Source organism: Maniola hyperantus, chromosome 20 (assembly GCF_902806685.2).
Source record: "Maniola hyperantus chromosome 20, iAphHyp1.2, whole genome shotgun sequence".
NCBI lineage: Eukaryota > Metazoa > Arthropoda > Insecta > Lepidoptera > Nymphalidae > Maniola > Maniola hyperantus.
This window is the reverse complement of record NC_048555.1, coordinates 8,356,766-8,381,575: the sequence shown is the minus strand read 5'-3', so window position 1 is coordinate 8,381,575 and position 24,810 is coordinate 8,356,766. Positions and strand designations below refer to the sequence as shown.

At 37.2% G+C, this 24,810-nt stretch overlaps 1 protein-coding gene across 3 annotated transcripts in view; it reads right to left on the bottom strand.

Moving 5' to 3' along the window:
- Dg (Dystroglycan) overlaps positions 1–19,359 on the bottom strand; it is a 126,720-nt gene extending 107,361 nt beyond the window's left edge. For 2 of the 3 annotated variants that reach the window (XM_069505263.1, XM_069505264.1), the window contains exon 1: positions 19,076–19,359. The gene's annotated coding sequence lies outside the window, so the exon portion shown is untranslated. Of the gene's footprint in view, positions 1–19,071 lie in introns of all 3 variants that reach the window. The other variant, XM_069505262.1, reaches the window with a different exon arrangement.
- Positions 19,360–24,810: the final 5,451 nt, after the last annotated feature.

Below are 24,810 nucleotides of genomic sequence, written 5' to 3'. Positions count from 1 at the left end.
AGCGTCAAAAAAAAATTTTTTTTAAAGATAGTTAAATAGGGTTTAATATGATAAAAATGCTATTAAATTTTGCATTTCAAATTTCGCCGTCTTTTTGGTTTCGAAGGAACCATTGATGAATTGAATATCGAAACCCGACGTAATCATAATTTCGTAACTGCTTATAATAATCATTACAATGTCCTGTTTTGAAAAGCTAAGAGATGGTTACTCGAACTTAGCTCATCTTCCAATAAACCAAACCGCTAAGGGCCTTCACAAATATTTAGATACGATATAACATTGATAACTTCAAATGCGAAATAAAATCTGACTCATTTTTTGTGTAGGTTTTAGAATAACTATTATTTTGAATTTTAAATTTATTGGACTAACAGCCAGCGCGTGCCAGACCTTCGTTATTTTATAAAAGTTGAAAGTTACTCTGCGTATTGTCTCCAACAATGGGAGGAACGTTTGTTTGGATCATGGTGTCTTTCGGATATAACAGGTAATAAAGGTGTAAAAAATCCAGTAAAAAGTTCCATTTTGTAAAAGTTTATTTAAATGTTTTTATACACTTACTAGCTCGTGCTCGCGACTTCGTCCGCGTGGACTACTCAAACTTCAAACCCCTATTTCACCCCCTTAGGGGTTGAATTTTCAAAAATCCTTTCTTAGCGGATGCCTACGTCATAATAGCTATCTGCATGCCAAATTTCAGCCCGATCCATCCATTAGTTTGAGCTGTGCGTTGATAGATCAGTCAGTCAGTCAGTCAGTCAGTCAGTAGGTCAGTCAGTCAGTCAGTCAGTCAGTCAGTCACCCTCTCCTTTTATATATTTAGATTCTAACCGTCATATCAGTTCGTTATTACCCCCAGTTGTACACGAATAAAACAACATGAACTGATTTCAGTCAATGTCAGGCACATGTGCAGGACCACTGCAGGATTGTATGATGTCGAAACAAAAATGGTATGATACAAAGAGACTTATGTACGTAAAGAGTAGAATGGCTTTGTAGTTTATTAAATAATTTTTAATTTTTAATAAAAATGAATCGATGAATGTGTTGCTGATCGCAAATCTCGATAACAGCTGATTCAATTTCGCTAATTCTTTTTTCATAATATTCCTTGAAGTACGAGGATGGTTCTTACGGAGAAAAAAAATTAAAAAACTCCTGAAAAAGAATCGACTGTTAGGCGGTACGAAGTTCGCCGGGGCAGCTAGTTATTCATAGTTATCTAATATTGTTGACATTCTTAGGTATTTATTTTCTCATGAAACCTCTTGTTGACAATTGACAACACAGAAAAGAAGCCAATGAGCCTTTAATTAGCTTCTAACTTGTCTGCTTGTGCTCTCTATCTAGTTACATGAAATATGTATCTTCGTTATGATATAAAAAGCTCGTCTGATGGGTTGTGTACCAGACACGAAGTGCGGGTCGTAACAATAAAATTGGTTGTATTTTATTGCGTATTAAAAATTAAAATATGCTTTTCGAATCGGTTTTCATGATAAAAATTAGTGATTCTACCGCAAAGTTGTAGAATCGTCAAGTGACAGTAGCTAGCAATATACCTTCTAATCTAAACCGAGAAACGATAGTTAAAATTAAAAAGACAGGAAGGAAAAATGTTTTATTAAAACAATTCAATATGAGTGCCTATTTCAAAATTATGCTAATTTTATAATTAAGAAATCTTCTTGCAAGAAAACCAAAACAATATACTACCTACTTCTTGCAACTGGGATGGTAAAAGTAAAACGAGAGTCCGCGTCTAAATTCTTAAGTCATGAAACAATTGCTCATAAATAAAAGGTTTGTTATACACCTTAACTTTAAGTTAACGTAGAGAATATGACAAAAGACTGTTGTCATGTCGATTGACGTTTGCTTGACGATTGACGGAATCCTTCTACCCGTTCAAATCTACTGATTTGCATTTCCGCTGGATGGAGAGCCATAACAAGAAATTGTTTTTTTAGTAGCAACGCTATTAAAACGTGTCATTTTTCATAACAACCCAATCCAGGTTAATTGCAACCCAATTTAGAAAATATAGATCAATTATTATATCTACTTACCTACGTAAATTCATTCATTGGCCTGACAGAATGAGCCACAGCTCTTTATGACACGACAAGACTATTGACTACCAACGCGCCGGTTTTTTTTAAAGAATATTAGCCATGTTAAATGACTAATATTCCCCTTTCCTCTGCAACTAAGCGTCAGGCTTGTGCTAGGAGTAGGTACGACAATAGTGCAACGGGCGGGGTTTGAACTGTCGACCTTTCGGTTTTCAGTCCACTCCTTTACCAGTTGAGCTATTGAGGTTTGGAAAGTAGCTTATACTGAGAAAGGCTAGCCAGGAACACAGCCGATTAACCAATTGGATCAATGAATAGATAATTGAAAACCTCCTATTTATCGCATACAATTTATAATATTATGTAAGTAATCCCAACCTTTCTTTCTGGACCCCCAGAATCATCAACGCCAGCGTGGTAGGCCGAGGCGACGTTGGCATGATGAATTAGACAAGTTTACAGTTACGTGGCCTGTACTCTCCCACGTATGAGCAAAGGCCTCCCTCCGATCCTTCCACCATTCCCTATTCCGTGCCTCGAATAGGGAATGGTGGAAGGATCGGAGGGAGGCCTTTGCTCATACGTGGGAGAGTACAGGCTGATTTAGATTTAGAATCCCAACCTAGTCGAATAAGTACATACTATGTTAATTTGTCGCTAGCTCTTAGGCTACCCATTTAATGACCACCAAGCCAACAAGCAACGCTTGCTATAAAGCCCCGGCGAATATTTGTAAAGTTTACGAGATAAAACTTTGTAGGCTTGAGTTTTCAAGTTTCAGGCTAGAATGGGACCACTGGGCGACATGAAAACAAGTTTTAATTAGATATTCTTGATTATATTTGACTTGAGAGCGCTTAATGGACAATTACGTTTTAAGAAATGTTTTTAACTAAACACTAAAGAATACTTTTATGGTACTAGTTAAATAAATAAATATATTAGAATAAAACAATTTTTATTCAATTAAATTTTTACGAGTACTTTTGAATAGTCAAATGCATCTACCACTGGTTCGGAATGCCTTTCCAACCGAGAAGAACCACCAAGAAACTCGACGGTTGCTCTTTCAAAGATTTAATATACTATATAATGCCATGTATTATAAAAGCTTAGCTTATTATACTTTTTTCAGGAGCATACTTTTTATAGATTTTTTAAATTTGTGGCAAAAGGCAAGACCAAAGTTAAGGCTTTAAGTGAAAATAGGCTTTAAGTCTGTAAATAAACGGGGTCCACTGGGGAACATTATAATTTTTGCGTTAACATAAAAAAAATCTATTTTTACCTATACCTAATTCAATAACAAAGTCCCCCTAAACTGCGATCTCGCCTTACCATGAAGATAATTTTTAGGGTTCCGTACCCGAAGCGGGTCGTATCTCTTGAACCGTAATTAGTATAAAGAGTTGAAATTTTCACAGAATGTGAAGTTATTTCTATTGCCGCTTTACAATTAATACCTACACTAGCTTATGTTCACGATTTCGTCCGCGTTGATAGATCAGTCAGTCAGTCACCTTTGGTTTTTTAATATTTAGATACGTATATTACAATTTTTGTATGACAAATTACAAAAACAATATTAGAACCCCGTTGGGGCACAACGATTTTCGGGTACCTAGTAGGGAGACAAAGAAATTGCTTGTATCAGAGATCATCAAAAGAGGCGTGACATGTAGACATGACATAGAAACGACATTTAGAAATGTAAGAACGATAAGTACAACGTGAAAATTTGTTCCACTTCACATAGTCTAAGCCTGAAGACACATCGATGCTTAAGAACTACAAAGTCAATATGTTTGTAGAGTTTCGTTCTTTCAGTAAGTAAACACTCCACTAAGGAGGGATTTCTCGCAATACGATCCCTAAGCGGATAGAAAGGGTTAAATGTGTTTAAAGCGCGCTAAGCCTACGCAGGCTTCGCGTGCAGTGCACAGACGGCGGGGGATTAGGAAATATAGTGGACTACATTTATTTGCGGCTTCACCTGATTAAGTTATTACAGCCTATAGGCGGTATATTATATATCTGCGTCTCGTTGGAGAAAATTACAAATTATTTGCCTGATAATTAATTATTACTTGTACCTATATCTCAGAGACTTGTACCTGAAAGCTCAGAGTCACTCAGCGGGCGATGGAGAGAGCTATGATTGGAGTTTATCTACGTGATCAAGTCAGAAATGATGAGATCCGTAGGAGAACTAGAGTAACCGACATAGCTCAACGGGTTGCGAAGCTGAAGTGGCAATGGGCAGGGCACATAGTTCGTACAACCGATAGACGTTGGGGTCCCAAGGTGCTGGAATGGCGACCTCGCACCGGAAGACGCAGCGTTGAAAGGCCCCCCACTAGGTGGACGGGCGGATCAGACGAGTCGCAGGGATCCCGGCGGCGCAAGACCGTGGCGTGTGAAAGTCGCTACAAGAGACCTATGTCCAGCAATGGACGTCTATTGGTTGATTATGATGTACCTACATAACATCTACCGACGCAAGACATACTGTTTACTATAATGTTCTACTCGCTGCTACTTACGGCACTTCCAATCGGGAGTGTAACTGCCTTTGCTGTGGAGATTTTATCCTACGAATCTGGAGTAAGATTTAGTTTTTTAAGAACTAGCTGATGCCCGCGACTACGTCCACGTGGACTACACAAATTTCAAACGTCTGTTTTACCCCTTTAGAGATTGAATTTTCAAAAATCCTTTCTTAGTGGATGTCTACGTCATAATAGCTATCTACATGCCAGATTTCAGCTCGATCCGTCCAGTAGTTTGAGCTGTGCATTGATAGATCAGTCATAGCCACGTTTAAGATGGCTAGTATTTTCCCCCTAACGAAGTGTTAAGCTTGCTATATAGGTACTGCTATGTAATATAATTCCTAGGTGATTGAACTCCACTTTTAATTCAATTTTGACCACCCAAGTGGTTGATGATATAACTATCCATAAAAGGTAATCCAGGCTAGTCTTCTCAAGACAAAAACCCTTCGAACTAATCTTGAAGAAATTCGCCACAAGTAGACAGAAGGAAGTTTTCTAAGGAAAAGTTTATATTTTGGAAAAATACTAGTGGCAGTATTTTTTCCAAAATATAAACTTTTCCTTAGAAAACCAGGCTCACGAGGAATGAGGACGAAGCACTTATAGCCAAATACAATTACAATACATTTCTAAACCATGCCAACCTTCAACCAACAAAAAAAAACCATGATAGAAGAGTTGATTTGTTTAAACGTAAGTTGGTAGTTTTGGTACTACCCACGAATGGTACTACCACAGAGATGCTATAAAGTACAACATAGACTACAAAGGTACCTAGTCTTAAAGATGTATAAACATGCGATAGTAATCACAGATTAATAGTCAAATCTCTACAGTAAAAAAGATGCACTGAATTGAAAGTTTCGTTTTGTATTCATTAATATTTTATGTTCGTTTTCTACCATGAATTTCAGAATACAAAACCAACATGCACATAATTATTTAAACGAAAGCACCCATAAAGTCACAAATGCAGATGCAGATGCAGAATCCAGATGCAGTTTGGGCTGACGAATCGGGTTCACTGTAATAAATGACGCAGTTCCTGGCGACATTTTTAGTGCCAACTGAGGACAAGATACGAAAGATACTGTCAGTAATAAAAATGTATTTATTGAGAGAGCAATGTGGGAAGAAAATTCTAGTACCAACTAACTAACTGTAAGTACTGTAATAATTACATTATTGTGGCTGTAGCAATTATAAAAAATGGGATCCTTTGGCTTAGCGCAAAACTTGTAACTGTTAGTCCAATCTGAATAGGAGCCGTATGACTTTGTATTATGCAAAAAAAGATCACAACCGGGCTTGTGTACCTATTTAATCCTTAACTTAGTCTATGATCTGCGCAAACCGCCATGTTGCAACTTCAGATTAGACTACTTGTTTTGCGCGCTCTATACTATTTAACACTCGAGGCGGGATTAAGGGCAGCTATATAGAATTACTTTCTATAGATAGGAATTCGATTTTATATATGTATGTATGTATGTATATTCTTTATTGCACCACAATACACAAATGTCAGGTTACAAAAAAGAAATCTTAAAAAGTAGGAACAAAATGTTATGCTGTAGTTGCCGTTGATAAAATGGTCTGTAAAACTGTAACAATCTTCAAAAAAGCGTGATTTTGTGTGGTCTTTTGTTGGTCCCTTGTGTTCAAATGAACTAATTTAACTACAATTTAACAATAAATGCGTATGAACTAGAGGTGATTCATTTATTCATTAACCTGTTAATTTAACACATATTAAAGTTTGTTGATTACATTCGATACTAAAAGATAACAATTTTAAATAAAAAAATATTAATAAATCAAAAAATACATATTATACCTAATTATGTCCCATACCTACGTTCTAAGTAGCTGCAGTAGGTAGGTAGGTAGCGCGAAGATTCCAGGAAATTAAAATTCGAAGCGGGCGCGCGGTGCAGTGGGCTGGGGAATGAACAGTTGCAAAACGCGCGCGCGCCGAGACATACCGAAGGCGACCGAAACCGATTACGTCACGCGATATCCGCGAGTCCGCAACAAGTAGTCGGTTAAAAATACCGATGTATTGAATATGGTTAAAAATAGCAAGTCAACTAATGTTCAATACCACCTCATCGATATGATAATAAATTTAGCATATCAGTTAGCAAATGATTTGTTGGTCCCATCGAATACATACAAAGTGTTATCAAATAAGTTAAATAATTTTGTTGTTAATTTTGTTGATGTTTTGATTTGATACACAAATAATACATAAGTTAAATAACTTTGTTGTTATTTGTTGATGTTTTGATTATTAACGATAGTGCGCGTTGGTAGACTTTTTGCTAGTTTATTTTATTTCGGTAATTTGATGATGATGACTTTATAAAAAAAAAAGGATTTTTGGCATTCCTTCTCTCGTTATGAAATAAAGTTGGTAGGTATTGAGTATTAGTTGGCATTCGTTTTTCGTGTTTAAGTAGGTACCTACTTCTTTAGCAGGTATAACATGATATATGGCAGGTTTTAACTTTTATATATAATTTATCGAGATTCGAATTAAAATTCAAAATTCAAGTGAGAATTTATGTACCTAGTAAGTTAGGTAGGTACCTACCTAGATAACTTAAATTGATTTTATATACTTATTTAAGTAGGTAATCCATACTTGTCCATATTTAGTATTATAAATGCGAAAGTGTGTCTGTCTGTCTGTCTGCTAGTCTTTCACAGCTCATCCGTTCAACCGATTTTGACGAAATTTCTGACAGAGATAAACAACACAGAACGACAAGATTCTTGTCGTTCATAAGATAGGTAGCTTGCATTCCAGGGAAAGACATAGGCTACTTTTTGTCCCAGAAAATCATAAGAGTTCCCACGGGATTTTTATAAACCTAAATCCACGCGGATGAAGTCGCGGGCATCATCTAGTCTATACTAATATTATATTATTATACATATAATATTATAAATGCGAAAGTGTGTCTGTCTGTTTGCTATCTTTTTATGACCCAACGGTTTACATCCCGGGGTGGTGAATATAGTAAATGATGGTGGTGTCGATAATAACAGAATATGGAAACAAATTGATTCAGTAATAATATCATCAATTGCTCCAAAGACGGCGGAAACCAAAGCTCAAGAGGAGCTAGACATGTTTTTGAAGGAGATAGAAATAGTAGAAATAGTAGAGTAGTAAATAGAAAAGTTTGCCCTTTGACGTGGTGGAAAACCCACCAATTAATATATCCAGTGCTATACAAAATTTTCAAAACCAAGTGTAACATAATGGTTAGTTCGGTGCCGGGTGAGAGGGCATTTTCGAAGGCGGGCTATATAATTAATGATAGAAGGACTCGCCTCAGTACCTACATCAAAGGTGGCCCAAATCATGTTTCTAAATGTAAATAAAATCTATTACTTAAGTAAATGCTAAAAAAAATCCAAAAAAAGTAGAAAAAAATTCTAAATGTTAATAAAATCTATTAAATTAAAAAAACCTAAAAAAAATAAAAAACAAGTTAAAAAAAAAAAAAAACGTAAGTAATGTAAGATAAAATCAATGAACTTCTAAATACGCCTAGGCACCGATGGGTAGCTAGACAGTCCTAAGCCTGTTTAAGTATAAAGGGAATTTCATTTTTTTTCAACCGTTATATTTATAGCGTATTTATTTATCGATATATTTTTTTAACAATTGTTTTTAGCATATTATGAACATTTAACAGTATTTGACACCACTAGTATGAACCTGTCATTTAGTATGGACGGGATTTGACATCTCCTATGGATTTCTCCCTATAGATACATCTACATAACGGGTTAAATTTAACTCCTTACGCGCCATCTTGACTTTATGTGTCAAATTTCATGTCAAAAGTGCGATGTTAGTCCTTATTTTAAAGGTGAACCCGTACTTTTGACATGAAAGTTGACCCATAGTTAAAATGGCGCGTGAGTAGTCATTTTGTACGGGCTATAGAATTTTGGCAGATCTACATAATATCCGGTGTTTCTGTTTTGACCTTGATAAGTTGATAACTTAGGTAGGTATATGCACGGCCTGACTGCTACTAGTCTCCTTGTAAATGCAAAGGAATGCGCCAGAATTAAGCATTAAATTATGTCTGTAGGTATGCGTCTCAGATTACGATTTACCTAAGAGTCAGTTTAATTGAAATATCTTCTAAATCTTGACTGACAGTAACAACAACTGAATCGATATAACAACTGAATCGATAGGTATAACAACTGAATGAGATAAAACAACAAGAACAGGGTATTAAATAGACGAAAACCTACAACTTGAGAGTTTTATTACGAGTTTAACGCCAGATCAGTCGAGTTTCCTACAACAAGTTTCACTGGAAGAAATCTGGTTAGAGTGGGCGGCTAGTGTGGGCTGACCGCCGCCGCCGCCGTCCAGAAATGACTTTAAGTAGTAAAAGGACTTCGATATTACAAATCTTTCGAAATATGCTAAGTAAATAACGGAACTGTTAGTTCATTCAACCCAATTTCTGAAAATAGCTCAAGTTTTAAAGTGACTTTTCCAGATTAACGAAGTGCTTAAGCCTAACTGACTGAGCTATTGAGTGTGACCGTGAGTAGATATTGTGGATAATTTTGTTGTACACAATCTCAAAACTAAAATAAATTGATATAGCTCTAAATCTAATGCTATCCTTTTCCGCATGAAACATTATGAGGGGGATTGCTATACATTTTAGACCTGTCATTTTAGTTTGGAGATTGTGCACAACAAAATTAGCTGCATAGTCATTATTATACCAAGAAAACTGTAACATTATTTGAGTAATGGAAGGGGTAAAGCCCTTTAAAATGAGGAATACGACGCTAAGGCAGAGAGAGATCTGGCAGGGCAGCCAAGCCTTAACAAATATAACAGAGCAGCAAAATTCTATAGGTTCATGAAATTGGATAAAACAACAACAAAAACGAAGTCGAAATGTAATTAAATATTTAGATAAGAATTGTAAAGAACTAAGAAATTAATCATGTGCATGTTTTTTTCTCAAATGATAAACACTATCTCACTCATTATATGCAAGCTAATTGAAAAGTTCATTCAACTCTACTCTCGAAGATATTATTATCTACTAGCTGATGCCCGCGACTTCGTACGCGTGGATTTGGGTTTTTAATAATTTAAAAAATAAATAAAACCAAATTTCGTAAAATCGGTTGAACGGTTGAGCCGTGAAAAGCTAGCAGACAGACAGACAGTCAGACAGACAGACACACTTTCAAATTTATAATATTAAGTATGGATGTTACTTTTATTACTGTACGAGATTTTTTTTATAAATTCAAGACCTTAGATCGGGGATTGGTGTACATCCTGACGTAAGTTTTAGACTTCCTTCACAGGCTCTTATGTCAAGTCTTTACATTTGCTATGCCTCTACAATCAGTCCAGAAAGCTCTACTACTTCTTTATCTGAGAAGAAACCAGTAAGAACTCAGCGATTACTTTTATTTTTATTCAGATACAAGTTAGCCCTTGACTGCAATCTCACCTACTGGTAAGTGATGATGCAGCCTAAGATGGAAGCGGGCCAACTAGAGCCCCCTAATTCGCTAACTAGTAAAGGTAAAAGGTATACTTTCTTTTCTTTTTCTGAAAGTAACTTTTACTTAATGTTATTTTTTTATATTTGAAAAAGTACTTAAATGCCGAGTTTCTTTGGTTTCTTTCCAGCAAAAGATCAGCTCAGATAAGATGCTGGTGGTGTCGTGAAGGAATAGATCATATTATAGCTGACATAACCTAGGTCCTAGAGTCTAGCTTGTTGACACAGTCGTACCTACATGCTACATTATTAATCAGGATTTATTCGCATATATACGAATTGCCTGTGGTCATTGTTCGATGACGCGATCCAGTGACGTTGGCCTTAATTCCCAATAGATCGTCGGAACACATTTCTGTCCTGTCCTGATTTAATCACTATGGCCACAATGAACGGCAACGGGTGGAGGCAATTCTATTGTGCAAAGTGGAGCGACTGTTGACCCATTATTGTTTGGCGTAAAGATTGTAAAAATAAATTGATGCGCTGCCCACATATACTATATCGTCTGCCAAGATGCATGAAGTCATGCCCGATTGAGCGAAAGTGATTGAGAGCTTTTTGTAGTACTTAAATGTTTATTTTTGATCTCAGAGTTCAGGATCAAATAAGTGCATTAATAATTTTTTTGAAGTAAACGTGGCTGTAAATAGGCTTGCCACCTGTTAAACTAAACTAGGATTTTTTATTCAAGTTTTGGGTAACAAGTAATAACGGGAGGCCCCGCACACCCGCACGTCACCCGTACTATGCCGCACTGAGCTAGCGCGGGGGCTGTGCGGGTGTGTAGCGCGTTCCCTCCCTGATTGCAATTTCAACCTATCAGATGCACTCTCGTTTTTGCATAGGTAGTTTCCTATTTCTTACTCAGTAACGGTTTAAGAGATAATCCGACCCACATAAATTCACTAGCTTATGCTCGCGACTTCGTCCGCGTGGACTACACAAATTTCATACCCCTATTTCACCCCCTTAGGGGTTGAATTTTCAAACATCCTTTCTTAGCGGATGCCTACGTCATAATAGCTATCTGCATGCCAAATTTCAGCCCGATCCGTCCAGTAGTTTGAGCTGTGCTTTGATAGATCAGTCAGTCAGTCAGTCAGTCATTCAGTCAGTCAGTCACCTTTTCCTTTTATATATTTAAGACATCCTTTCTTAGCGGATGCCTACGTCATAATAGCTATCTGCATGCCAAATTTCAGCCCGATCCGTCCAGTAGTTTGAGCTGTGCGTTGATAGATCAGTCAGTCAGTCAGTCAGTCAGTCATTCAGTCAGTCAGTCACCTTTTCTTTTTATATATTTAAGATTAGAAATTATCATTTTAAAGTTAAATAAAAGAAAAAGAAAGGCTAAAGAATGATGTCATCAAGTAAGTACTTAAAAAGAGTAACTATCTGTTACTGGATGAGCATAAGAAATTTATATAGAATTGTAGATAGATGCTATGCCCATAAACGTGTAATAAATTCGCAGCACACGCTCCATAAAGAAATAATAAATGGTTTTAATCCTTAACGTAGATAGGAAGTGACTAATATGGTGGTGACATGTGACGGATAGCGGTCAATTTCCGATATGACGTCCCTGGGTGACGTCAGTTCATAGATAACCAAAGCTGTAAAGTTAAGCGATTTTGCGGGTAGTTACTAGTTCATCATCATCATAATGATCAGCACATCGCCGGCTCACTACAGAGCACGAGTCTCCTCTTAGAGTGAAGGTTTTGGTCATAGTCTACCACGCTAGCCAAGTGCAGATTGGTAGACTTCACACACCTTTGAGAACATTATGAAGAACTCTCAGACACGCAGGTTCCCTCGCGATGTTTTCCTTCACCGTTAAAGGAAGTGATATTTAATTACTTAAAACGCACATAATTCGTGCGTGCCTGGGATCGAACCCCGATCTCCGATTATGAGGCGAACGACCTAACCACTAGGCTATCACAGTTACTAGTTACACCTATCTAATGGCGCATAAAATACAATCCATAAAAAGAATACTTCAAAAGCTGACAATTATATTGTGTTAAAAAACTTTTAACTGGAAAATATACTTAATTCTCAATCTTTAATTTAAGTAGGTACTTAAACTTACATTATTCCTCATAGCAAAATCCATTTTGCTTGGGGCTCAAGGGGAATTCCTGCAAAAAAGCCACCAACCCATTGATGGTTCCTCAGGCACAGAATATATAATAAATAGTACGTGACTCGCCTACTCGTTTGCCCGCTATACCGATTTAACTTATGTATCTATATCTAAATAATAATTAAATAAAATGAACATGGATAACTATGAAAAAAATATGTCGGAGAACAAGGGGGATGGCCGACATCAGAAGGTAGTAATTTCAATTACAATCATTTTAATACTCACTTATCACACGTGAAAACCACTAGCGTAACGTAACGTAGCTAAACCTAACCCTACCTAGCGACCGGCTCCACCATGTCCCCATACCGGCCCCAGACCAACCAGCTAACCTAGCACACCACAATTAGTTCAATTAACATCAACTACAACAATCACGTTTGTCGAATACAAATTGGAACGATACAAAAGGACTCACCCGATAAACAACCTGTCTAGATCGCCAAAACACACTCACAGCAACCTTTCACAACCTAGTAGTATAACCTCAAACAACTGAAACCACATTAGGTCACAACGACAATGATAATAATAAAACCTACAGTACGACACACATAGTATCCACTGAGAAGCGACTCTGGCCAAAGCCAAACGAATAATGTCTCGTGACACACTGCGCATCTCATTTTATAATCTCACAATGACGGTGGGGACGATGACGCGATGTTCAATGAGCAAAGTGTTTACAATTAAATGGCGGCGAGCCTACACGGCCATTCTGACATGCGTACGTCCTCGTACGCCAAGTATTACAAAGTATGTGAGGACAAAACCATAACCACAAAATCATTTTACCGCTCGCCCATCCTGACTAACTACTAATCGTCATTGAACACTTTTCGCATAACTTTTTCTCATCAAAACAGCCACCTCGCCGTTTATCATCTAAATGGCCACCTCGCCTTTTAGACAACCCCTTTTTTTTTTTTAAATCGAAGCTAGTGTGTGAATAATTTTCAAAAATGTGGGCATAGATCGTGTATCCCACTTCTGATGTCGGAGAACAAGGGGGATGGCCGACATCAGAAGGTAGTAATTTCAATTACAATCATTTTAATACTCACTTATCACACGTGAAAACCACTAGCGTAACGTAACGTAGCTAAACCTAACCCTACCTAGCGACCGGCTCCACCATGTCCCCATACCGGCCCCAGACCAACCAGCTAACCTAGCACACCACAATTAGTTCAATTAACATCAACTACAACAATCACGTTTGTCGAATACAAATTGGAACGATACAAAAGGACTCACCCGATAAACAACCTGTCTAGATCGCCAAAACACACTCACAGCAACCTTTCACAACCTAGTAGTATAACCTCAAACAACTGAAACCACATTAGGTCACAACGACAATGATAATAATAAAACCTACAGTACGACACACATAGTATCCACTGAGAAGCGACTCTGGCCAAAGCCAAACGAATAATGTCTCGTGACACACTGCGCATCTCATTTTATAATCTCACAATGACGGTGGGGACGATGACGCGATGTTCAATGAGCAAAGTGTTTACAATTAAATGGCGGCGAGCCTACAAATATATATACCTACACGGAAGCTTTGAACCTTTGATTAAATCAAAGCTTTTGTTTGAACATGGCGTCCAGGAAAATAAGTGCGATATTATAGGCAATACAAATTAGCGTTACAAAAACTTATCTCGGTTTATGATAATTTAATAGGTACCTACTTATTGGCCACATACTGTGAATCAATTAATTGTCCATATGAGGATAACTGGCGCCAATAGAAGTATGCACTTAATTAGTTTAACGATTGAGCAAATAAACTATGCGTATACATTATAATATACTCTCATGCCTAACTACAACAGTACTAACACTTTGTACTGCATAATACTAATAACTTGTTTGTAGGTATCTACATATAATCATAGTCTGATAATATATAACAGGAAAAGGTGACTGACTGATCTATCAACGCAACGCTTAATCTACTGGACGGATCGGGCTGGGCATGCACATAGCTATTATGACGTAGGCGTCCGCTAAGGAAGGATTTTTGAAAATTCAACCTTAAAGGAAGTGAAATAGGAGTTTGAAATTTGTGTTGTCCACGCGGACGAGGTCGTGAGCATAAGCTAGTAGGGTAAGAGAGCCGGTTTTCGGACAATTAGTCGAGTTGCAAAGTTTAACAGGGTGACAATATAGGTACATCGGCCTTGTAAGGATTGAATTCTCGGCTTTGTAGAGCGTTGTCTCTGTCATTCATACCTATATGACGTTTTGTCAGTCTCAACGACAGGAACAGCGGTCTACAAATCTGCCATCTCCTTCTAAAGCTCGATGTACCTACATTACTTTCGGCCGCGTACTGTACAATACTTATTTCTTGCCGGCCACTGAAAAACTGAGCAAGCTAGAAGACATTTAATGCCAAAGAGAGGAGCTGGATGTAAAGTTTTAATGGATTTGTGAAATAACATTGGTTCAAACGATGCACACGTTTCAAAAGCGTGAGTGATGTCATTCTTGCAAACAATAAATTAGCAAGGTTTTAGGCTTTTATGTTTGCGAATTTTCAGGTACAAAGCGATGCTTTGAAGTACTTAGAACCGTGCATGTAGTCGTATGAACGTAGTTAACCCAATAACGGTGGAAATAACGCATTAGGATAATTAACTTGTCTAGCCGGCTATTGTGAAACAATTTCGTTTGTCTGGTTAACATTATATGGAGGTTATTTTTATTAGCTTCTAGATAGGATATAGGTTACCTACTTCGTAATCTGACTATCTTATTCGAACCAGCTCCCCCCCGATTGTGTGAGGAAAACGTATTCATCGTTATCCTAATCGTCAACAAGTTCTGCCCTTTGATTGGCTGTGAAAATATGTAAACAACAAATCAACAACGTATATACGATAAATAGATACGTTATTCTTACACAATTGGGGAACAGTTCGTCCGTGTGGATTTAGGTTTTTCAAATATTATATCGTAAGAAAGTCCGTGATTCAGTAAAAAAAAATATAATGTTAACAGTGTCATAGAATACTTAAATATTAAAATTTTAAACAGTAAACGTTTTGATCTCAATTTTCAGTTAGAGTATTTCAGTGGGCATGTTAGTTGTGAACATACACAAAGTGTCCAATAAATAACTCTCACACTTCATATTTTTATAGGGTAACTTTGGTGACCAACAGAGATGATACAAAGCACTGAATCACAGTGACAGAAAAGATAGTGGTGGCGATTGGCATGGAGTTCTGTCCATGCGATGGACACAGTTATTGTTATTTTGTTTGAAATTTCCAGTCTAACCCTCAACTGAACAAAATGGATTGAAATTACATGAACCACCTGCGCGATTGCGGTAGAATGACAGCTACAATGTCACGATCGCAATCACCTCTGATTGGTTGACGGTCGCTCACTATTGGCTTAAATGCATTGTTGCAACAAGAGTAGCACAAATTCAGCCAATCACAACAATTGAGATTGTAATAAGGATTGATGCAGGTTTTACAAAATCGCCCTACGTCAAAGTCAAATGTTTTATCCAAAATAGGTAAATTACACTATTTGATGGTCGGTTGTTGCGTTTGTAAAATGATGATATTATAGTGGTGATAATTTTTATGCGAACTTAAAACTACTGTCATGGTATTTGACATAATCAGGCAAATTAAAGTATACACCTACTCACAATGTATGTCAAATAACGAACATGATATGAGTAGAATTTTCAAATTCATGTCTACGAACGAGTTACGAGAGCAACACCTATCCCTGATATTCGCTTATCCTTTAACGGGTATGGAAACTAAATCAGTCACACGGCGCGCGGTAATCTGACGTTCTATTGACGGCTGACGCTCGTCTGTATTGCGCCTATTTTGATGTACAACGAACTGTGGAGAGCAAAAAGTAGACGAATCAATGTTAACCATTGTTTGTAAGTGTGACTAGAATATGGGCGATAGCTTTAGTAGATAAGAGGTTTTGCACGCAAAAACGGTTTTGCAGTGCGACATGACTATCTTGGCGCGTGGCGAAAATCGGAACTAACGTTGCCGTCAAGTGTCCCCTTTGTTCTTGTTTGAATATTCTAAGCCTTTGTTCTCCAACAGCACCCCCCTGTCTATGTCATTCAAGTGCCAAGAGAGCCTTGTCGCACTGTGTCTGTACATTCTCAAAAAGAAATTTACTCATTTATTTTTGTACATCATATTTTTTGATTTATCTTATTTATTTATTTATGAGGCTGTAGTACGGAATCCTCGGTGCGCGAATCTTGACTCGCACTTGGCCGGTTTTTTTAACTAATGAAATGCAGACCGTAGCAAAAGTGGGTTACACAAGTGTTGTGGGACCATTAAACCGTTAAACAAATGGTGTTATATTGCGGGCCGCATTTTAATTGTGGCATTTGTAACCGATCTTATAATACGTCTGGCTCTTGTCACTTGAGATCGAACTAACCCAGATACTTTCATTTGCATTGGCCCTTATACAAAGCGAATAGTCTTTTGAGTAACATGCAACATGTTGCTTGTGTTAATTATGATTTAATAACTCTCCTAAAGTAGGCTTATTGTGCGATGTGCGTTACGACTAAGTCCATAGACTAAGAGCCCGCGAGGAACAGACCTTCTATATAAAAGAAAAAGCTGACTGACTAATCTATCAATGCATAGCTCAAACTACTGGATGGATCGGACTGAAAGTGTAGATAGCGATTATGAAACAAAAATCTACTTATCAACCTACTTACTTACTTTTTACTTAATCTATTATTATCTACATATTTTTTTTGAATTAAGGTAGTCTCCCTACATAATATTACAAGGTAAGTAAATTTTTTTTTTTTTTTTAAAGAATATTAGCCATGAAATGACTAATATTCCCCTTTCCTCTCCAACTAAGCGTCAGGCTTGTGCTAGGAGTAGGTACGACAATAGTGCAACGGGCGGGGTTTGAACCATCGACCTTTCGGTTTTCAGTCACTCCTTTACCGGTTGAGCTATTGAGGCTTTAAATTAATTAATGTTTATTATCACAGTACTTAGGTACTTTATTATTTAAGTAGTAATTAGTTTGCATAGTAAGTAGTTTGTATAGTTTGTAGCTGCAAATATAATAAGAACTTTGTTATTATTTATAAAACAAGTAGTTACTTTTACTCATGAGAAAATTGTTTTAGTTTGTCTTGTACATCTTAATCTTGTAATTTAATATTGTACTAACTTAATTATTCACAATATTTATAACATAAAAGTTATGTTTTATGTCATAAATCAAAGCATGAGTCCAGTGGTTAAGACAATGGCATTAACATTGATTTGTGGGTCAGAGATTCGATCCACACATAGGCAAATTATATTGTGAAGGAAAACATCATGAGGAAACCTGCATGCTTGTGAGGTTTTCATAATGTTCTCAAAGGTGTGTGCAGTCTGCTAATCTGCACTTGGCCAGCATGGTGGACTATGGCTAAAATCCTTCTTATTCTGAGAGGAGACCCCGGATCCGTGCTCAATAGTCTAAAAAATGAGCAATGGGTTGATAAATCAAATTAAAACCTAATGAAATTAATTATCATACCTAAAGCTTATGCTTGCAACTTCGTCGCGTGGATTAAATAAATTTTAAAACCTTATTTAGCGGATGCCTACATCATAATAGCTTTCTGCATGCCAAATTTCAGACTGATCCGTCCAGTAGTTTGAGCTGTGTGTTGATAGATTAGTCAGTCTGTCAGTTAGTCAGTCAGTCACCTATTCCTTGTATATATTTAGATTAGATTAATATGATTGTGATTTTAGTTTATTAATGGAAATTATTAATAGATACCTAGGCACTAGGATCTAGATAGCAACTTCAAATGCTCGGTAAGTAATGTGAATCTATAATAATCTATAAATATAATAACCATTTTAGTAAATAAGTAGATAACTACTTAGGTAGATAGGGGCTTCATCATCATCATCAACCGATAGGCGTCCACTGCTGGACATAGGTCTCTTGTAGGGACTTCCACACGCCACAGTCTTGCGCCGCCTGAATCCAGCGGCTCCCTGCGACTCGTCTGATGTCGTCCGTCCACCTAGTAAGGGGGTCTTCCAACACTGCGTCTTCCGGCGCAAAGTCGCGATTCCAGCACCTTGGGACCCCAACGTCTATCGGTTTTACGAACTATGTGCCCTGTGCTATGTTGGTTACTCTAACTCTCCTATGGATCCTCATTTTTGATTTGATCACATAGAGAAACTCCAAGCATAGCTCTCTCCGTCGCCCGCAGAGTGACTCTGAGCTTTCTTATGATGCCCATAGACCATAGTAGATAGGGGCTTAATTCTTTGAAATTTAATTAAAAGTTTTTAGATAATATGCTTTGGATAGGAGCTAGATAGGTTTCTTCAACAGGCGATAGCTTGTTATTTAGTGCTTTACCTTGGCAATTTTTTGTTTCCAGAGATAATTTAAAACTGTCATCACGTGAGTTTGTGGTAGTAACATGAATACCTTGTTATTCAAAACAGCTAGTCCATATCAAGCAGAAAGACGATTCTTTCCTGGCGAAAACTTGAGTGAGTTTCTCGTGTAATGAATCGAAGAATCAGAACACCATGGTTCATTCAGTTTTCACCTCGTTTTCGTTCACAAAAAATACTCAAAGCGCCAAAGCGATTCCTATGACTAGGCTAAAGATAAATGATTACTTACGTTTCGTTCGTTAGTTGTTGTGAGATGGACAGGTTAAAATAAATAAATCTTGATTCATAAACAAAACACAACACGAAAAGTATCACACACACCACATAACACTTTCCCGGGAACCGGGCGTAGTGCGTACCACTTCCAGTCCGAATTCACTCTTCAGATTGGGATATATTCATGGTTCATGGTTCAACTTGTCAAAGGATGGGACCAACACAGACATTCTTCAGCCTTCAGAGTTCAGGGATTCCGGATTTGCATTCATTCATTTTTTTCGTTCAGGTCTTTTTTTATTCGCTCAAGACCGCAGATAAAAAACAAAGGAGACGGAAAACGCCCACGGCGCAACCATTATCCATAATCCAAGATCAAAATTATGGCAACGGGCAACCCTAGCTTTTAGTGTTTTAGGAAAGAGACTAATGGCGACATCTAGTAAGCTAGAGGAAAATTATATTTAGTTTTATTTTACTTCAATAGATGGCAGTTTTTAAAAGTTACACGCCATCTATCATCGAGTAGCTTCGTAAAAATTAATAAAATTGTTGATAGATGTCTCTAGTAAATTAGTTAATCTACTTGTCAAAAGATGGCGCTACATAACCATTTTCTATTTGAACATAGTAGGTATTAATACTTCTTACCTAATAAAAAATATTCGTACAATAATTTATTGTACTTATTTATATTTTTTATTTTTTATTATCAGAGCATTTCAGTTTTTTTACATTTTTTTGTAAAGTGATCTGTGTTATGATTTACCTAGATAGCCTAGTGGTTAGGACGTCCGCCTTCTAATCGGAGGTCGAGGGTTTGATCCCGGGCACGCACCTCAAACTTTTCGGAGTTATGTGCATTTTAAGTAATTAAATATCACGTGCTTTAACGGTGAAGGAAAACATCGTGAGGAAACCTGCCTGAGAGTTCTCCATAATGTTCTCAAAGGTGTGTGAAGTCTACCAATCCGCACATGGCCAACGTGGTAGACTATGGCCAAAACCCTTCTCACTATGAGAGGTGACCCGTGCTCTGTAGTGAGCCGGCGATAGGTCGATCATGATGACGTCAAAATGACATCATTTCGATGTTAATTATGAGACATGGTTCCAGCACATGCGGGACTTATTACAAGTCAAGATTTGAATCTAACACATGGGCGACGAAACAAAAGTAATGAGTCCATTCAGAATAGATGAAAGTCGGAGATACAAGTCTTCAACGTCGGGCTGTCACGACTGTATGACAGGTCGTTAAAGCCGAGACGGCCGGTGGGAATTGCAACATGTGGCAAACCGCGATTATTCCACTTCTGCGATCTACCAAGATATAAAAATATAATATACCTACCTACTCTATGTACAAAAAATAGCGATATATGTATAAGGCATTTAAGAATTTTTAACAAGTAGCTATTAGTTGAGATATAGCACAAACGACTCTACAAGCATGCATCTCTATTCTCTACCTAATTCGGGGCTTTTCCAGGCGCAAAAATATTTCAAAAAAGTTTTATAATTTTCACGCTACGGGTTGGTTTCCCAAAATCTGTTTATATTTGGCATCTATAGAATTAAAACAGGAAGGTACCTACTATATTCGAGTTGGCACCGTTGTAAGATATCACGTGGCACCTCTGAGGCTTCAGTTGATGGCTGAAAGAAATTTAAAAACCTCACGTTTTCTTTTGTTAAATGTTTGCCAAAGTTACTTACTGTTTTTGCAGAAGGTACCAAACCGGGAAACTTAACAAAATGCGAAGTAAAATTTCGTTAAGTTGTGGTCGGTTTATAAACTCCTTTCAAAGTAAAAATTGAAAAACAAAATTATTTTCTTTAGCTATTTTGTAAAGTGAGTTTGTATGGGTTTACTGATTACGATTTGTATTTTAATTCTTCAATATTTTTTTGAGTTATTTTTACGGGGCCCCCACTCGGCCACAAAGGTGAACTAGGCAACCCTCTTGGGTATCCAGTGCTAAAATTTGGGGGCCACGGCCGGCCGGCATAGAAAGAGGGTACGCGACACGTTAGCAATACCTACTACAGTAGATTTGTAATAACTACTTTTTGTCTTTTTTCTTCTGATTGTTATAATTTTTTGATGCGAATAAATAAACCTTCATTAGATAATTATCTTGAAAGAAAAAAAAAATTTGATTAAAAATACTTAAAATAACATAACTTAAAAATGTCAGATTTAATGCAAACTTTAATTTTGCATTCCCTATTACTTGTAGGTAATGGACTTCTCAAAAGCCTTTGCTTCCATAAAACGGAATTGTGTATGTATATTTAGCTTATGTTACCTATAACAAACTCTCACTACTTATGACGAAAACTTATTTAGGTGTAAACAAAATTAAATCGCACGTGCAACGAATGGCTATGAATTTCGCATAAACGTTTTGACAGGCGTGTACCTACATTTGCATTATATCGTCGCTCGCCCATCGGAGCAGAAAACTTACAATTAATATTAAAACATGCGCAATAAAATAAAGGCAAGCAGTCGGAAAGTATTCGCGTCACTCGAGCAGTGCTTTTGACATGGCTATTATATTATCATACGATACAAATGTCGTATCTACAATATTAACACCATACTATTTTCTGTTTTATTTCGAATAGTGATTCAGCTTAAATTCGTATGATTGAAAATGACTAGGACGCTTTAAACTTCAAGTGTATCGTAGGCGATGAGCACAGCGATGCAAATGATGAGAGTATTCGGTTTTGTTATACGAAATGTAATGCGGGGTGCGGAACACAAGCCGGCTTAGGAGCTTATGAAATGTTGTTTCCTTACAATTTAATAGGCAGGAATATTATTTTTTACATTTCCAAAATACGGGAGCAACATAGAAATTATGAAAATTATATTTCACAAATCTGTAAAATACTTATCCATACTAATATTATAAATTCGAAAGTGTGTCTGTCTGTCCGACTGTCTATCTGTCTCTCTGTCTGTCTGCTAGCCTTTCACGACCCATCCGTACAATCGATTTTAACGTAATTTGGTACAGCGATAGCTTGCATCCTGGGGACACACATACATACATAGTCTACTTTTTATCCCGGAAAATCAAAGAGTTCCCGCGGGATTTTTAAAGATCTAAATTCACGTGGACGAAGTCATCATCTAGTTTTGATATAAATTTCAACTTCTCTCGACTTCCCGATTAAAATCTATAATCTTATAAGAGTAAATTTATACTTATACCGTTTTGAAAGTACGGAACCCTAAAAAAGCAGCTAGGTTGTAGGTACCTTCTTACCTATCTTGCAAGAAATAAAATGAGCATTGGTATGGCCACCTTCCTATCGACATCCAAGCAATCAGGACAAGTGCATGCATCAGTCCAGTATATAAATGTAGCCGGAGTGAGATTTCTAATGTAATTGACGGATGGAAATGAGATTGTTTCGACCATACTCCGTGCTGTAGGCTTAGTATGAGATTGTACATCTCACCAACGTTGATAGAATTCGAACATCGAAACACGTTAACGTTTAAGCACTTAGAATGGATTGTAACTGCCTTGTTTTAAAGCTCAAGTCGTCCATAAATCCACTAGATTACAACATGGGGTTATTCAAGGGGCGGACCAACAAATTCCAAAAGGCCGGCAACGCATCGGCAGTTCCTCTGGTGCTGCAAATGTTCATGGGCGGCGATAATCACTTAACATCAGGTGACCCGCCTGCTCGTTTGCTCGCTATATCTATTAAAAATAAATATAAAAAATAAATAAATCTACTGTCAGCGTTCCAAGCGATAACCTTGCTGTTGGAGCCTAGCCTAGTGCTCTATTCTAGTTTTTAGGGACATCTCACATCTGTGTGTACAATTAAACACAAGTGCACTGTATTCACGCTAATTATTTAATTCGAGAACATTAAATACAAGCAAATCCGTGAAGCGGTCGCTGTTCGCTGCGTTAACAGTTCTGCCGGTCGGGGCGTAACGTATACGCCAGAGGCGTCTCCCCGCACTGCCACACTGTCACGTCTATACTATGTAGGCGAGTGAATGTGTCTTTGACCATTTGTGAAATAAAAATCGGTGATATTATGGACAAAATTTTGTACTTTAAATCAAAGACTTAGGTCCGTTTAACTCTAAAGCCCATTTCACGCTACGGGATATAAATCATATTATAGTCCGATCAAAATAGATATCAAGGTTACAATAATTCGCATAGAGCTAAAAATTAGCACGAATGTTAAGAACATCAATATAAATCGATGGGGTCACATTTCATTTATATATCATTCGTACCAATTTTTAGCCCTATGCGAATTATTGTAACCTTGAATGTCTATTTTGACCGTACTATGATATAATTTGTATCCCGTAGTGTGAAATGAGCTTGACGTTATTGTATTTCGGGGCTCAATACTATCAAGTATCAACGTTGGTGAGATGTGAAATCTCATACTAAGCACACAGAACGAAACCCTACAGCGGTTTTAGCACGGCTCACTGGGGGATGTATGGTAATGATATCGATTTTGAATACGGGATTTTCTACTTAAAATTCATTGTTTTGTGCTGTTAATCGTGATATATGGAAAATAAATACTTACCTATCTACTTATTATGATCTAAGTACTAGTAGGTAGGTATTCACCTATAGTAAGCAACAGGTCGAGATAGCAATCGGGGTACAAGGCGGGGACGCACTGCACACTCGCACGTTACCCGCGATATCCCGCACTGGATTAGCGCGTGGGTAGTGCTGGTGTGCGAGGCGTCCTCACCCCGATTGCTATCTCGAACTGGTCACGTACTATTCTTACTCTTAGTATATCGCGTAGATACTTATAACCTGTAAACTCCTTTTCATTGTATCTTTCAGGTTCTTGTTTTAGTTTATCTTATACTTAAATGACTTAATCACATTTTATAATATTATCTAAGTGAAAATTTAGCACATACCTATTGCTTTAACTAGCTTATGCTCGCGACTTCGTCCGCATGGACTACACAAATTTCAAACCCCTATTTCACCCCTTTAGGTGTTGAATGTTCAAAAATCCTTTCTTAAATAATTCCATCAAGTACCTATAATTCCCCATAATATTATATTGAAATGTGCACGCATCCTTTTAATAAAGTTCTGAAAACGCGCATGAAACGCAGGTTTCATCATAACAACGTGGTGCGTAATTTTTTTACGAATTCCCAAATTATTTTCGAAGAGAGCCCAAAGTAAATTGACTGACAGTGCTATTTACTGGCCGGTTTGTTTTCGACGTGATATCCTATCTAACGAATGCCTATCATTCCGTTAAAATATCAAAAAACCCGGTCAAATGCGATTCGAACTCGCTCCCTAAGGGGTTCCGTACCATCACACTAGAAATAGCTTTAATTTTTTAATTTGCATGGCGGCCATTTTGAAAATTTTATTATTTGTAATTTTTGTATTTGTATATAGCGACAGTAGAAATACACACTGAAAATTTCAACTCTCTAGCTATTACGTTTCATGAGATACAGCCCGCCGACAGATAGAGGCTAAGTAGGATCTCGTTGGCACCCTTTCGGTACAGAACCGTACATACATAAAAATAGTTTCATGTGAGGTTTCTGTGAAATCAACACGAAGTCTGTTGAAAGAGAAAACTGCTCGAAAAACCAAAAATTTGGGGAAAAAATATTTTCCTTTTTTGTTATTATTTTTTTTTTGCAAAAATATTTTTCACGGGTTGTAACAGTGTTGTCGTCGTAGGTGC